Below are 14134 nucleotides of genomic sequence, written 5' to 3'. Positions count from 1 at the left end.
GTAATAAGTGTCACTGGTCTTGAAGACTTAACTCGGTTTTCCATTCCAAGATTCTACCAGATCTGCTGAGATTTTCCCGCAATTTCTTTTGTTGGTACTGAAACAGAAGGGAAAAGTCTGATCCTGGACCAATCAGCTATGTCTGCTCTGTGGACGTTTGAATTCCCTGTTCTAACAAAACACTTCTGACCCACACGGAAACCTTACGATCCTGCACCACCCCCACCCCTGTTACTGACAATAAGCTGTTCATTACGTAAACACATATGGGTACACAACAGCATCATTTACCGAGTGAATTGAGAAAATTTCAGGGAGAGTTCCATTCGGTTTCCATCAGAGCATTCTCATTCAGTTAATTCTATTGCAGCACCATTTGACACGCAGCTGTCACTGTCATGTGGCCATTCGCATTCGACGTCTCTGGACATTTTGGTTGGGGTACATTTTGAATGGAACCTCACGTTTTGGAAGGGACATCGTTTATCGCATATTCGGCTGAACTGATAACCTTGTCTCTTGCACCTGTAGTACAGTGGAGACAGTTTTCACTCAGAAACCAAGAGATGATCAAAAACGGAGGAAACAAATGTGTCAACAAAACCAGCCTCAGCGAGCGAATTCGCTTTTGCAACATTAAAGGAGAGCGGCAAACCTATTAACAAACAACAGCGCCCTGCATGGGTCTCGACCCCACACCATTGAGATTAAAGGTCTCAAGCTCTACCGACTGAGCATACCAGGGCAGGATTGGTGTTGGTTAATTTATCATTTCATTCTGACTTTAATTCAGCTGACACGGCAATTTTCAAAAATCTCGTTCATTCCTCCCCATTGCAAATAACATTTTCTAAGTCGTTCAATTCTCAGATTTATTCCTTCAGACCATGACAATCCATTTAGGCCTTGCCCCGGGATTCACTATTCTCTGTTATTATTTTCATATTTTGACCCTGATCCTTAGGTCGCCGAAGTGATTCCCAGACACTCTGGCAGACTGCAAATCAATCGGAAAAATACCTCAGGAAACCAAATCATTTCTGATTAGAGTGGAGGAAATCCCACCTGCCGAAGAGACAGAGTCCTCACATTCAACACTTTCTTTGTTCTACCTGCCTACAAAGTTTACCAGTTCTAATATTCGAGAAAGGAATTCTGATTATAAAATGTTTTAAAAACAGGAACAATCTTCTGAAGCCATTTCCAATTTGAATTAAATTTTTTTACCCTTTCACACGGTAACAGCCGTTCCTGAGGAAGGAGTTTCCATGAGCTGTGTCCCAGGGCTGGGCAGGAAGCCGCTGATTGAAACTGCAGTGGCCCCTTTCTGTTGGCAGCAGGGGCTTGTAGAGAGTGGGGTCACATTTTGCTACACGTGACCGTCTCATTCATTGCGGACTCAGGGTCAATCATGGATGAGTTCTCGTGGTTGTATTGTCAGTACATGGTCGATCGCAATACTTGATGTGAAATATTTGAGGCTCTGTGCTCTTTTTAGGCTTGGAGAACCAACACTTCAGCCAAATGCTCTGACCATTTGAGACACAGCAACTGGCAGCAAAATTGTGCGTGTACACATCCAAACGCACAGTGATCGAGAGGATGTGAATAGTAGTAGTTCTCATTATTTTAAGCATCAGTTGCTCATGTTCCCGTGTTTATTGCAGAGAGGGTGAGAGACCCGAGGAGTAACAAACACACCCATAAAGCAATATCAGGACCTGTGTCGTTCTGTCATAAAAAAGCTACCTGCAGTTGTTCTATTGCAAAGTTGGGTTTCAAACCCACGACGCAATAGAGACTGGATCCTAAACCCAGCATATTAAACCTCTCAGGATTAGTGGTGCTGGCAGAGCACAGCAGATCAGGCAGCATTGGGGGAGCAGTAAAAATCGACGTTTCAGGCAAAAGCCCTTCATACAGGGTTTCACCCGAAACGTCGATTTTACTGCTCCTCGGATGCTGCCTGTACTGCTACGCTCTTCAGCACCACTAATCCTGAATCTGGTCTCCAGCATCTGCATTCATTGTTTTTACCTACATTAAACCACTCGGCGACGCTCCCTGACGATAACTAAGCGCCAAACCTGTCAAGACTAATGTTTCAGCATCGCTTCACTTCAGGCAATTTCCCCTGGCACTTTCTATGAATACCTTAGCATAATTTAAAAAAAAATATTTACAACCATTTGAAAGGTTTGCACGCTGTGGACATTATTGAGAGACTGAATATTCTTCGACAGTTTTCTCCGGAGCTTCAGGCCTGAGGGATGTCCTTGGAAATGTTTACAAAATCATTAGGTAGACGAGCAGAGAACATAGTCAATCTACACTTTTTCAGAAGTCACGTGAGTTTAAAGTGAGGTAGCATAGGTTTAATGTGAGAGCAGTACAATTTGAAAAGGATGTGATGACACTTGTTTTTAATACAGACATTTTTTTGCGTGTGGAATAAATTGCCACATTAAGTGGCAGAGTTTGGTGCAATCACAACACTTCAAAGGCATCTAGATGGGTATGCAGACAGGAATTGTTCGGAGAGTTAAGGGACAAATATTGGCAAATATGTTTAGGTTAGTTACGGTCATCTGTTCAACAGGTGCAAGTTGGATAGGAAGGTTTGCTTCCGTGCTCGACAATTCTGTGACACTCCAGTACCTGACAACAGTTTAAATAGACCACTTGCAAAAACGCATGCTGTTTGTTACTAAGTCAGCGTGTTTGAATTTTTTTTTCATGAGGCATAATGTTTTGAAATGACACAGAGGAATGTTTTCCAGACATTTACAGACAATGACCATTCTCCTTGATACATTCTCAAGTTCTCCATCAAATAATTTCGTTGACTAAAAAAAAACCTCACAAATCGTGTTATCCCCTCAACTCTCCAGTGAATCCAAAAACTGACAGCTCTTAACGTGGACCAGGTGCAAAACTCAAAAGGCAGAATCATTACCAGACACACATACTCATTACTTCTGTCTGTGGGGCAGTGCGAGACGTGTATGTCAAGAACTGCTCACACAAATAACACCGAAGCAATTCCAAACGGAGCTTCCCGACATTCTGGAGATTTAGTGCATAGCCAAGTAACAGAAAGTGCTCAAGTAACATTAAACAAAACAGAAAAATGTACCATGCAAAGTGAATATTACCAATTATATTCTCGATTAAATTAGGTCAACAATGCGCTGGTGCCTCCATCTGATCGAGCGAGCCAATCTCCAGCCTCCCTCACCAGGACAGTAATGAAGGAAGTGAGAGAAATATAACAAAGTTTCACGTTGCGATTGCCCACCTTTTAGCCACAACAACAAAAAACGAAGGAGCAGATTCAGTGCAGGATCTGGCTTCACAACAGCGGTGAAAAAACGACGTCCACTCACTTTCAGGGAAATCTGTGAACAACTCACATTGTCCAGAATATGAATACACAGCGCAGGCTGCTAATTCCCATATTCTACTGCTGCCCCGACATTCATACGATAATGTACCTTTCAAAGAGAGCGTTTGTAGCTGTGGAATGATAGTGGCAGCTGTTTCCCCTCGCTCTTACTGCCGCCCTTGGTCGGGTTGGCGCTGTAATTCTCATCTTACGCGCGGTAGTTGAGTGTGCAATTCTCTGTTGTGGAAAAAAGCGGAGTGTTTTGCAGCAGAAAGATGTGAATTTCGGATGCTTCTGGAGTTCTTGTTGAAAGGTTCGGTGACGCTAGGAAGATGGTTTGCAGACTTTTCCTCCCTTTCTGGGTGACATTCTCAGCGCTGCCGAGGTTCCTGTGAAGCGCTGCTCTCATGATTTGGTACGAATTCATTTGGTTTCATTCCTGCTGCTTCCGTTAGTTGGGATTGCAAATTGGGTCCAACGGATGGAATCCGTGGATGAGTGCCCTGCTTCCATGAATTGTCTGGCTGTCTTCTGCTTGCTCTGTCCTATTATTGTTGTGCTATTCTAGTCGAATGTGCGGCCCTTGCCATTTGTACGTATTGCTACTGGGGACTGCTGGACTGACGCCCACACAAATTCTTTGCCAAGAACCAATATCCACCCACCTTCATTCGCGAATGCATGGCAGACAAAGTTCGCAATGAGGATTTGCTATGAGGTAATTTTGAAATCATGCTTCCCTGTGTTAAAAGCAAATTCTGGAAAACGATATCCAGACTCCTCCGAACGCTTTGACTTATGACAGCACAAAAACTGAGAACCTCACTCAGACAAGAACTCACGAGAAACCAAGGCCCAATATCTATCATGTGCAGGTCAAACGTGGTTGACGAGATTCCACGCAGGGACTGCACGATACACGACATAGGAGAAAGAGGCTGACAACTAGACAGCTGCATTCATAATTTCACCTGGACTGTAAACGCCTCGGACAGCTGATCCTTGCAGTTATGCACAGAATATTGAATGTCTCTGATTCCAGGGCTTGGAATTCGGATGATGTGACCGTCTGCAGCACTGGTTACTTCTTTCTGTGAGGTAACTCCTGATGGAACACATGTCACACTCTATTGCTCATTGAGAAATACATCCAAAATAGGAGCTTAGAGCAGCATTTCTGTTGTCCTTCTGGTGCTGTCCCTGACATGCCCTGTGGCACTGCACTTATTCTGTGTTTCCTGAGTGTTCGGCACGTGCTTCCGCGATCGTATTATGGGCAGTAATCTACATTTTCGCTTCAATAACGGGTGTGTGAAGCGGAAGTCCACCATTCTCTATTCTATTTTTCTCTTCTTATGCACAACTGCAATACAGTAAAGGATCAATTAATATTGTAAGATGATAAACAGAGGCGTGTGAAATACCGAAGTTTTAATGACATTTATGCAATGGTTAGAGATTACCTTGATTCAGGAAAAAAAGGATGTAAAGTCTGTTTGGCTGGAGTTGAGGAACAGTGAGGAATGAACTCACAAGCATGTGTCGTTTACAAGCCCACTCGCAGTAACCACAAAGCGAAATAATTCGTACAAGGGGAAAAAATGCGTGAGTGACAAAAATGGCAATAGTCATGCGTGATCTTAACTTCCCATCTAAAACTCTCGGCTCCATTGTAAAAACGTTTGGAGAACCAAAATCAAAAAAAAAAATCCCATATGTCCCATAAAACATCACGAGGGCTGTCTTGGTAAATGATTACTCTACTGGTGACTTAATTTTCCTATTTTCTTGGAAACCATCTCTTTAATTGTGAGCATCAGAAAAGGCTTTTTTTTGCCAGCAAGAAATAAATATGTGATTAACCTTTGTTCGTTTCATGTATAAGAACACTGAGACTCCTCTGCACCGCACTTCTTTTGCATTTCTATCGATTTTAACACTAGTGTGTCTTTTGATTCTTCCCAACAAAGTATATGACCTCGCATTCCCTACATGAAACTGCATTTGCCAAGAATACTCCAATTGTTGGAGCGAATCCTGAGGAACAGAATGTACATGTATTTGGAAAGGCAAGGATTGATTCGGGATTGTTAACATGGCTTTGTGCATGGGAAATCATGTCTCACAAACTTGATTGAGTTTTTTGAAGAAGTAACAAGGAAGATTGATGAGGGCAGAGCAGTAAATGTGATCTATATGGAATTCAGTAAGGCGTTCAATAATGTTCCCCATGGGAGACTGATTGGCAAGGTTACATCTCATGTAACAGCAGTGGACCTAACACCGACCCTTGTGGTGCGTTGCCAGGACCTGGACACCAAGGAGAACATGTTCCATCAACTACAACACTGTTTTCTTTTGGCAAGCCAATGGCTGATCAAAGCTGCAATCTCTCTCACAATTCCATTCCTCCGCATTTTGTATACTAGCCTATTGTGGGGAAACTTATCGAACAGCTTGCTGAAACCCATATACAACACATCAACTGGGTTACTGTCATCTACCTATTCAGTCACTTTGTCAAAAAAGTCAACAAGATTCGTTCGGCAAGCCCTACCCATCACAAAACCGTGCTGACTGTCCCTGATCAGATTATTCTTTTCGAGATGGTCATAAATCCTATCTATAATAACCTTTTCCAACACGTTAGCAACAACTGCAGTGAGACACACTGGTCTGTAATTACCAGGGTTGTCTCGACGAAACATTTTGAACAAGGGAACAACATATGCTATGCTCCATTCCATAGGCACTATTCCTGTAGACAACGATGATTTGACGATCAATTCCAAAGGCTCATCAATCTCTTCGCTTGCTTCCCAGAGGATCCTAGGACAGATCACATCCGGCCAAGGGGACTTGTCTGTTTTCACACTCTTCAGTATTTCTATCATCTAATCCTTGTGAAACTCAATCTCTACTACACTAGACACAAGTATCTCTGTATCTTCCTCGCCAACATTTTCATTATCTATAGCGAACACTGTCGAAAAATATTTATTTAATGCTTCCCCTATCTCCTCTGACTACATACAAAACTTCCCACTATTATCCTTGATTGTCCCAAATTTAACTCTCGTCATTCTTTTATTGCTGACATACCTATGGAAAGCCTTAGGGTTAACCCTGATCCTATCTGCCAACAATTTCTCATGTCTCCTCCTGGGTCTTCTAAGCTCTCTTTTTAGGTCTTTCCTGATATCGGTGGAACCCTCGAGCGCTCTAACTGAGTGTTCACGTTTTGTCCCAACATAAGACTTTTTTCCTTCTTGACCAGGGATTCCACTTCCTTAGTAAACCACTGCTCACGCGTTCTATATCGTCCTCCCTACCTGACAGGTACATACTTATCTAGGACACACAGGAGCTTTTCTTTGAATAAGCTCCACATTTTTAATGTGCTCACCCCCTGCAGATTCCTACCCCATTCTGCGCTTCCTAAATCTTAACTCATTGCATCGTGATTTCCCTTCCACCAGCTGAATCTCTTGCTCCGTGGAGTACACCTCTCCCTTTCCATTAGGAAAGTAAATCTGAGAGAATTGTGATCGCTGTCTCCAAACTGCTCACCTACTTCCAAACCTAAAACCTGGCCAGGCTCGTTACCCAGTGCTAAATCGAAAGTTTTCCAACTGCCAACTGAAAATATTTTCACAGTATCTCTTCACAATCCTCTGGCTTGCACCATGTCCAGGGATGAGAAGTCCCGTTTGGTGGAGAGATTTCCTCGGCTGGTGAGTTTCACTTTGGAACAAAGATGGTTCAGTGGCAATTTCCTCTGGTTGTTTGTAATGATGGGAGAGGGAGCGGTGGGGAATGAGGACTCTGACGAGCAGGAGGAAGCGTTGCTAGTGACCAGAGTCAGAGAACAGAGGACAAGGGATTAAAGGAATCGTTCAATAACAACTGCCGAATCCCGAAGTGTCGGGCAATGTATCTGGAAAGAGAAACAGAGATAATGTTTTAAATATGGAACATTTCTGATGAAGAACTCCAGTTTCCCAAGTCTAATCAGATTACAGGCCTGGTTTGCAAAGCAGGCTTTCTGTAGTTTGAACTGCTCCAGCAAGAGAGGATTTATAACGTAGTCAGCAGGATTCGAACCTACGTGGGGAAACCCCAATGGATTTCGAATCCATCGCCTTAACCACTCGGCCATGACTACAGACAATGCTACTTTGTTGAGCATTGACCAAATCAGCCGTGATCTCATTGAAAGCTGCCGCTGTCTTGATGAATTAAATGCTTCCATCTCCTTTCATACCTTTGTTGTCATTTGTAAGGTGCGAGACACCAATGTAAAAGAAGAAAAACACAAAGTTAGGAAAAGATATTTTCAGCCAAATTGAGTCAAAATTATTTATTGAAAGGAAAATCACACTTGGCAATTTGCTAGATCTCTTTGCGAACATGACAAGCATAGGTAATCAAGGAAGCTATTGATCTGAGTATTCTTGGACATGAAACAAACAAAGGTTAATGACATATTCATTTCTTTTTCTGGCGAAGGAACTGGTCTTTCTAGATGCTCACAATGACAGAGATTTTTCCCAATTAAAGACAGCAAATAAGTCCCATCTCACGCTGACACCATCGTGAGGGCTGCTGTTTTACAATACCACAGAGTCAGGGTCAATTCCCGCCTCAAGCAACTGAATGTGTGGAATTTGCACATTCTCCCCGTGGCTGCGTGCGCTTGCTCTGCTTTTCTCCCACAGTCCAAAAATGTACCGGTTTGTTGAAATGGCCGTGCTAAATTGACTGGGTCAAAGGAGAGGAATGCATTTGGACTCGGGCGGGTCGGTGTGGATTTGCTGGGCCGAAGGGCCTGTTTGCACATTGTAAGTATTCTAACCTACAGTAATCAATGACCAAGGTACGGCGCACGTTGTTCGATGGGGCATATATGACTTTTCGATTGTTTTTCTACAAAGTTTCTTTCCAATTCAAACGGGAGAGGAAGAAGGGAAATGAATGTCTCCCATAATTCTTGCCTTCTTTTATCATTCACAGGCGGTATTTATTCCTGTACGTCTTTTTTTACACTGTGGTTGCTGTTAGTGTTCTTGTAAGCCACACCGGCTGGTTTCCTCTTTCCTCAATGTTCCTCATCTCAAACCAAACACACTTTCCATCCTTATCTCCTGAATCAAAGTAATCTCTAACCATTGCATAATTGCCACGGAAACTGGGATTTTCACACGCCTGTGTATGTCATTTCCCAATATTAATTGATGGTTTACTGTGTTGCAGTTGCGCACGAGAAGAGGAAAACAAAATAGAGGCCGGTGGTCCTGGGTTTCAAACACACGTAATTGCAGCTAAAACGCAGATTACTGCACACAATGCAATTACGGAAGCATGCACCGAACCGTCAGGAAGCACACAATAAGTACAATGCTGGATATCATGTCAGGAACAGGACTAGAAACACAACAGAAATACGTCTCTTGGGTACTATTTTGGACGTATTTCTCAATGAGCTATCGTGTTTTACATATGTTTCATCGGGAGTTACCTCACACAAGGAAGTAACCAGTGCTGCTGACGTTCATATAATCTGAGTTCCAAGTCTCGGAGTCAGAGACACTCAGTGCCCTGTGTGTACCTACAAGGAACAGCTGTGCATGGGGTTTACAAGGTAACTGAACTGCATGAATGCAGCTCGATAGTCGTCTGTCTGCTTCTCCTCTATAGTTTTCTGTGCAGTCCCTGCGTGCAATCTTGTCAACTATGTTCGTCCGGCACAAGATGGGCATTGGTCACTTGTCTCTGAGAGAGGCTGTTGGTTTATGTGTTGTCATAATTCCGAGTGTGAGGAGGAATCTGGCTGTCAGTTCCCAGAAACTTACTTTAATAAACGGAAGCGTGCTTTTTAACTTGCCGCGTGGCATATACTCGTTGCAAAGTTCGTGCACTGCGAATCACGTTGCGGGACTATCCAATTTTGGCAAAGAATTTGTGTGGCAGTCACGAGTTGCCACGACCAGCTATCCCTCGTAGCAATACGGACAAATTGTAAGAACTACAAATTCGATTAGAGCAGCACAAGGTTAATCTGACAGGGCAAACAGAAGGCAGCCAGAAGATTTATGGGTGTAGGGCAATCACCCAAGGTACCTTTTCATATGAAAGTCTGTGCATCAGTAGAATCTGGGAGCAAAGTAGTCTATGTGGGTTATTCTAATTCCAGACAACTTGCGTTGTTCCCCGTTTACTCTGAAAGTTAATAGACATAGTTATTTCACGGTTATTTCGAAAGAAGATCCTGCATTGAGTCTGTTCGCCGTTGTTTTGATGTTGTGGCGAAAAGGTGGCCAATCGCGATGTGAAACGTTTCTATACTTTCATTTCCTTCATTACTGTCCTGGTGAGGGAGAAAGGTGATTGGCTCTCTCGATCAGATGGGGGCACCGGCGCATTGATGGCCTAATTTAATCACGGATATACTTGGAAATGTTCACTTTTAATAGTTTGTTGTTGTGTTTTGTTTTATGATACTTGAGCACTTTCTGGGACTTGGCAATACACTTAATCTCCAGTAGGTTTGGAATTGCCTCGCTGTTATTTGTGCGAGCAGTTCATGTCAGAGACGACTCACAGTGCCTCACAGAGAGCACTTAAGCTTCGGTGTGTCTGATCATGGTACTGCCTTTTCAGTTTTGATTCTGTTCCACGTTAAGAGCTTTCAGTTTTTGGATTCGCTGGAGAGCAAAGTGGGTAATGCGATATGTGAGGTATTTTTCTTCAGCCAAAATCTTTGATGGCGAACTTGGGAAAATGTCAAGAAGAGTGGTCATTGGCAGCAAATATCCGGAAAACCTTCATCTCTGGATCGGTTGGGCTCATCCACCCTCCAAACAAAAGAGCCAAACTCGCTGGCTGAGTAACAATCAACATGCGTTTTTGTTTTTGCAAATGGTGTATTCAAACCGTTGCCGGTGGCTGGAGCACCTCAGACTTGTCGAGCATGGAAACAAATCCCGCAATCCAACTTGCCCTTGCTGAATAGATAACCGAAATTAATCCATACATTTCTGCCAATATTTGTGCCTTATCTCTCCAGGGTCTTCCTGTCTCTACACCCATTCAGATGCCTTTGAAATGCTGTGAGTGCACCAGATTCTGCCACTAAAGGTGGCAATTCATTCCACACACACAAAAGTTCTGTGTAAAAAACATGTGTCCCTCACATCCCTTTTAAATTTTTCCTCTCTCACATTAAACGTTTGCTATGTAGATTTGAACTCGCGTGTCTTGTGAAGATTTGCTCCCTGACTATTTACTCTGTCTGTCTTCCTCATTATTTTATAAGCTTCTTTGAGGCCATATCTAAGCCCTGAAGCTCCTGGGAATCTGACGAAGCCTGTTCAGTTTCGTTCTCATGTCCAAGCAGTGCAAACCTTGCAAATCCTTGTAAAGGTTTTCTAAACTTACACTTGCAAGAAGTGTGTCCAGCTGCCGCACTTGTTTGACCGCGTGGCCACTCTGGAGCTGCGGGTGGACTCACTGTGGAGCGTCAGCAATTCTGAAGAGTTATGTTACCTCCCAGGTGTTCAGGCCAGGGATGTCGCCCATCGGCTGAAGAGCATTCGAAAAGGGGATCATGAACAGCCAGTTGTCTTGGTGCATACAGGCACCAACGAAAAAAAAAACGAGATGAGGACCTGCAGGGAGAATTCAAGGAGCTAGGAGAGAAATTAAAGAGGAGGACCTCAAAAGTAGTAATCTCGGAATTACTGCCGGTGCCATGTGACTATCAGCGTATAAAAGAATACAAAAACGGCACGGTGAACACGTGAGTTGAGGAATGGTGCTGCAGGGCGGGTTTCAGTTTTGTTGGATTCTGTGACCAGTTCTGGGGAATGTGGAACTATAAGAAAATTGACGATCGACATCTGAACCAGGCGGGAACGTATGTCCTTTCGGGAGTTTTTGCTACTGCTGTTGGGGATGTTTTATACAAATGTGACAGGGGGCTGGGAACCACAAGAGTAAACAAGTCGGCAGTGAGGTGGAAACTGGAAACGCTAAGAATCTGGAAGATAGCATTAATAATGGGAAGAGTAGGCAGAGAGCATATGAATGCCAAAGAACTGGTGGCCTGAAATGCATCTACTTTAATGCATGGAATATAGACAGATGAATTTAGGGCTTAGGTTGGTGCCTGGAATATGACATTATTGCGATCACAGAGATTTAGTTGAAGGAAGGGCATGGTTGGCAACCAAATGTTCTAGAATATAGATGCTTCAGACGGGACAGGGAGGGAAATAAAAGGGGAAGGATTTGCATTGCTGGTCAGGGATGATATCATGGCTGTGCGAAAGGAGGACACCATGTAGGGCTTGGGTAGTGAGACACTATGGATGGAGCAGTGAAATAAGAAGGGTGAGGTTAGGTTTTTGGGGCTGTATTACATAGAGCGTGAGGTGTAAGAAAAAATAGTTAAACAGATCATGGAAAGACGTAGAGGCAATAATTTATTGTTGATTGGAGATTTCCGTTTTCCCAACATTGACCGGGATACTCTTAGCGTCAGAGGTCTGGATGGAATACCATTTATAAGAAGCCTCCAGGTGAGTTTTCTGGAGCGGCATATCTATAGTCCGACGAGGGAATAGGCCATATTGGAACTGATCTTGGGGAATAAGCCAGGGCTGGTGTTAGCAGTTGCCGTGGGTGATTTCTTTGGGAAGTGTCCAATATTCTGTAAGTTTTAGAATACTCATTGACATAGATGAGAGTGGTCCTGAGGAAAGAGTATGAAACTGGGCCAAAGCCAATTATATCAAAATTATGCAGGAGGTCGGAAATTTGGATTGGACACAGCTATTTGCAGGAAAGTCCACAGTACATATGTGTCAGGCTTTCAAAGATAGGTTAAATATAGTGCAGGATAGGCATGTCCCGTTGAAGGCAAAGGATTTGAGAGGCAATATTCGTGAACTGTTGATGACAGGACAGTGTACGACTCGCCAAGAGGAAAACGGAAGCATACATAACGTCTCGGCAGCTAACAACATAATGGTCCCTGGAGGAACACGAGAAGAGTAGGACGAGTCTTAAACGAGGAATCAAGGGCGTTAAAAGGGGTCATGAAACAACTTCACGCTAGCACAATTAAGGAGAATCCTAAAGCCTATTATTCATATATAAGAAGCAAGCGGGTAACCAGAGAAAGGATCGGTCCACTAAAGGAAAATTAAAGAAGGCTGCATGTCAAATCTGAGAGAGTGGGTATCATTCTGAATGATTATTTTGCATCAGTGTTCATTGAGGAGAGGAACATGATGAATGTTGAGGCTACAGGAAGACATTTGATTAATCTGGATCATGTTGACATAACTAGGGAAGCTGTGTAGGGCAGGCTAGGAGTAATTAATATGGACAAATCCCCAGGAACGAATGGGATCTATTCCTGGTTCCTCAGTGATGTGAGAGAGGAAATAGCTGGGGCCCTGACAGATATCTTCGTGGCATCCTTCAGCACAGGTGTGGTTCTGGCCGACTGGAACGTTGCTCATATTGTCCCCTGTAAAATAAGGATAGTAGGGATATTCCAGAAAACTACAGAGCAATGGGCCTAACGTCAGTGTTGGGAAAGTTTCTGGAGAAGGTACTGAGGGATAGGATCTATTCATATTTAGAAAATAATGTGCATATCAGTGAGAGGCATAGAGTTTTTCGGGGAAGTGCCCAAGTTGATAGATGAAGGAAAGGCTGTTGATGTCATATACATGCACTACAGTAAGGAGTTAGATAAGGTTCCCCATGGTAACCAAATACAGAACGTAAAGTAACATGGTGTGCAGGGTGTTCTAGACAGGTGGGTAAAGAATTAGTTGAGCAATAGGAGACAGAGTGGCAGTTGAATGGAGTTTCTGGAAATGGAGTAAGATGACCAGTAGTGCTCCACAGGGGTCAGTGTTGCGGTCACTGTTGTTTGTGATATACTTAAACGATCTGGAAAAGAGCACTGTTGCAATGATCAGAAAATTTGCAGATGACACGAAGATTTCTGGACTAGCAGAAATTATAAGTGACTATTAAAGAATACAGGAGGATATAGATATACTGAAAAATTGGCGGAAAGGTGGCAGCTGGAGTTCAAAACAGACAAATGTGAGGTGACGCATTTTGGTCAGTCTAATTCTAGATGGGGTTATACAATGAACAGAAGAGCTTTGGGGGGAAAAAAAAGTTGATGGATAGAGAGATCTGTGAGTGCAGGTCCAATATACACTGAAGGTTGCTGCTCAGGTGGATAGAGTGGTCAAGCAGGCATAGAATATGCTTCGCTTCATTGGACGGGGTATTGAATAAAATGGCTGGTAAGTCATGTTAAAATTGAACAATACATTGGTCTGGCCACACTTAGAATACTGTGTAAATTTCTGGTCGCCACATTACCAAAAGGATGTGGACGCTTTGGAGAGGGCGTGTAAAAGGTTTAAGCGGATGTTGCCTCATATGGATGGTGCAATCTAGGAAGAGAGGTTGAGTAGGTTAGGTTTGTTTTTATTAGAAAAAAGGAAAGTTTGAGGGAGACCTTTTTGAGGTTTACAAACTCATGAAGGGTACAGACAGGGTAGATCGAGAAAAGTTTTATTTCCCAGGTTGAAGGATTAAATACCGAGAGCTCACGCTTTCACGGTGAGAGGTAAAAGGTTTAAGAGGGATACACGCAGCAACTACTTGACACAGCGGGTGGTGGTTGTCTGGAAAGCGTTCCTAGCAGAGACGGGA

The 14134-nt window shown here is 43.3% G+C and overlaps 2 non-coding genes across 2 annotated transcripts; both read right to left on the bottom strand.

The window, feature by feature from the left end:
* Positions 1-672: 672 nt before the first annotated feature.
* Positions 673-746, bottom strand: trnak-uuu (transfer RNA lysine (anticodon UUU)). The gene has a single exon. It is a non-coding gene; the product is annotated as a tRNA-Lys (tRNA).
* A 6722-nt stretch (positions 747-7468) lies between these two features.
* On the bottom strand, positions 7469-7550 carry trnas-cga (transfer RNA serine (anticodon CGA)). Its single transcript has one exon. It is a non-coding gene; the product is annotated as a tRNA-Ser (tRNA).
* Positions 7551-14134: the final 6584 nt, after the last annotated feature.

The sequence above is a fragment of the Chiloscyllium punctatum genome, chromosome 27 (genome assembly GCF_047496795.1).
Source record: "Chiloscyllium punctatum isolate Juve2018m chromosome 27, sChiPun1.3, whole genome shotgun sequence".
In the NCBI taxonomy this organism is placed as follows: domain Eukaryota; kingdom Metazoa; phylum Chordata; class Chondrichthyes; order Orectolobiformes; family Hemiscylliidae; genus Chiloscyllium; species Chiloscyllium punctatum.
This window is presented reverse-complemented; position numbering and strand designations above follow the sequence as displayed.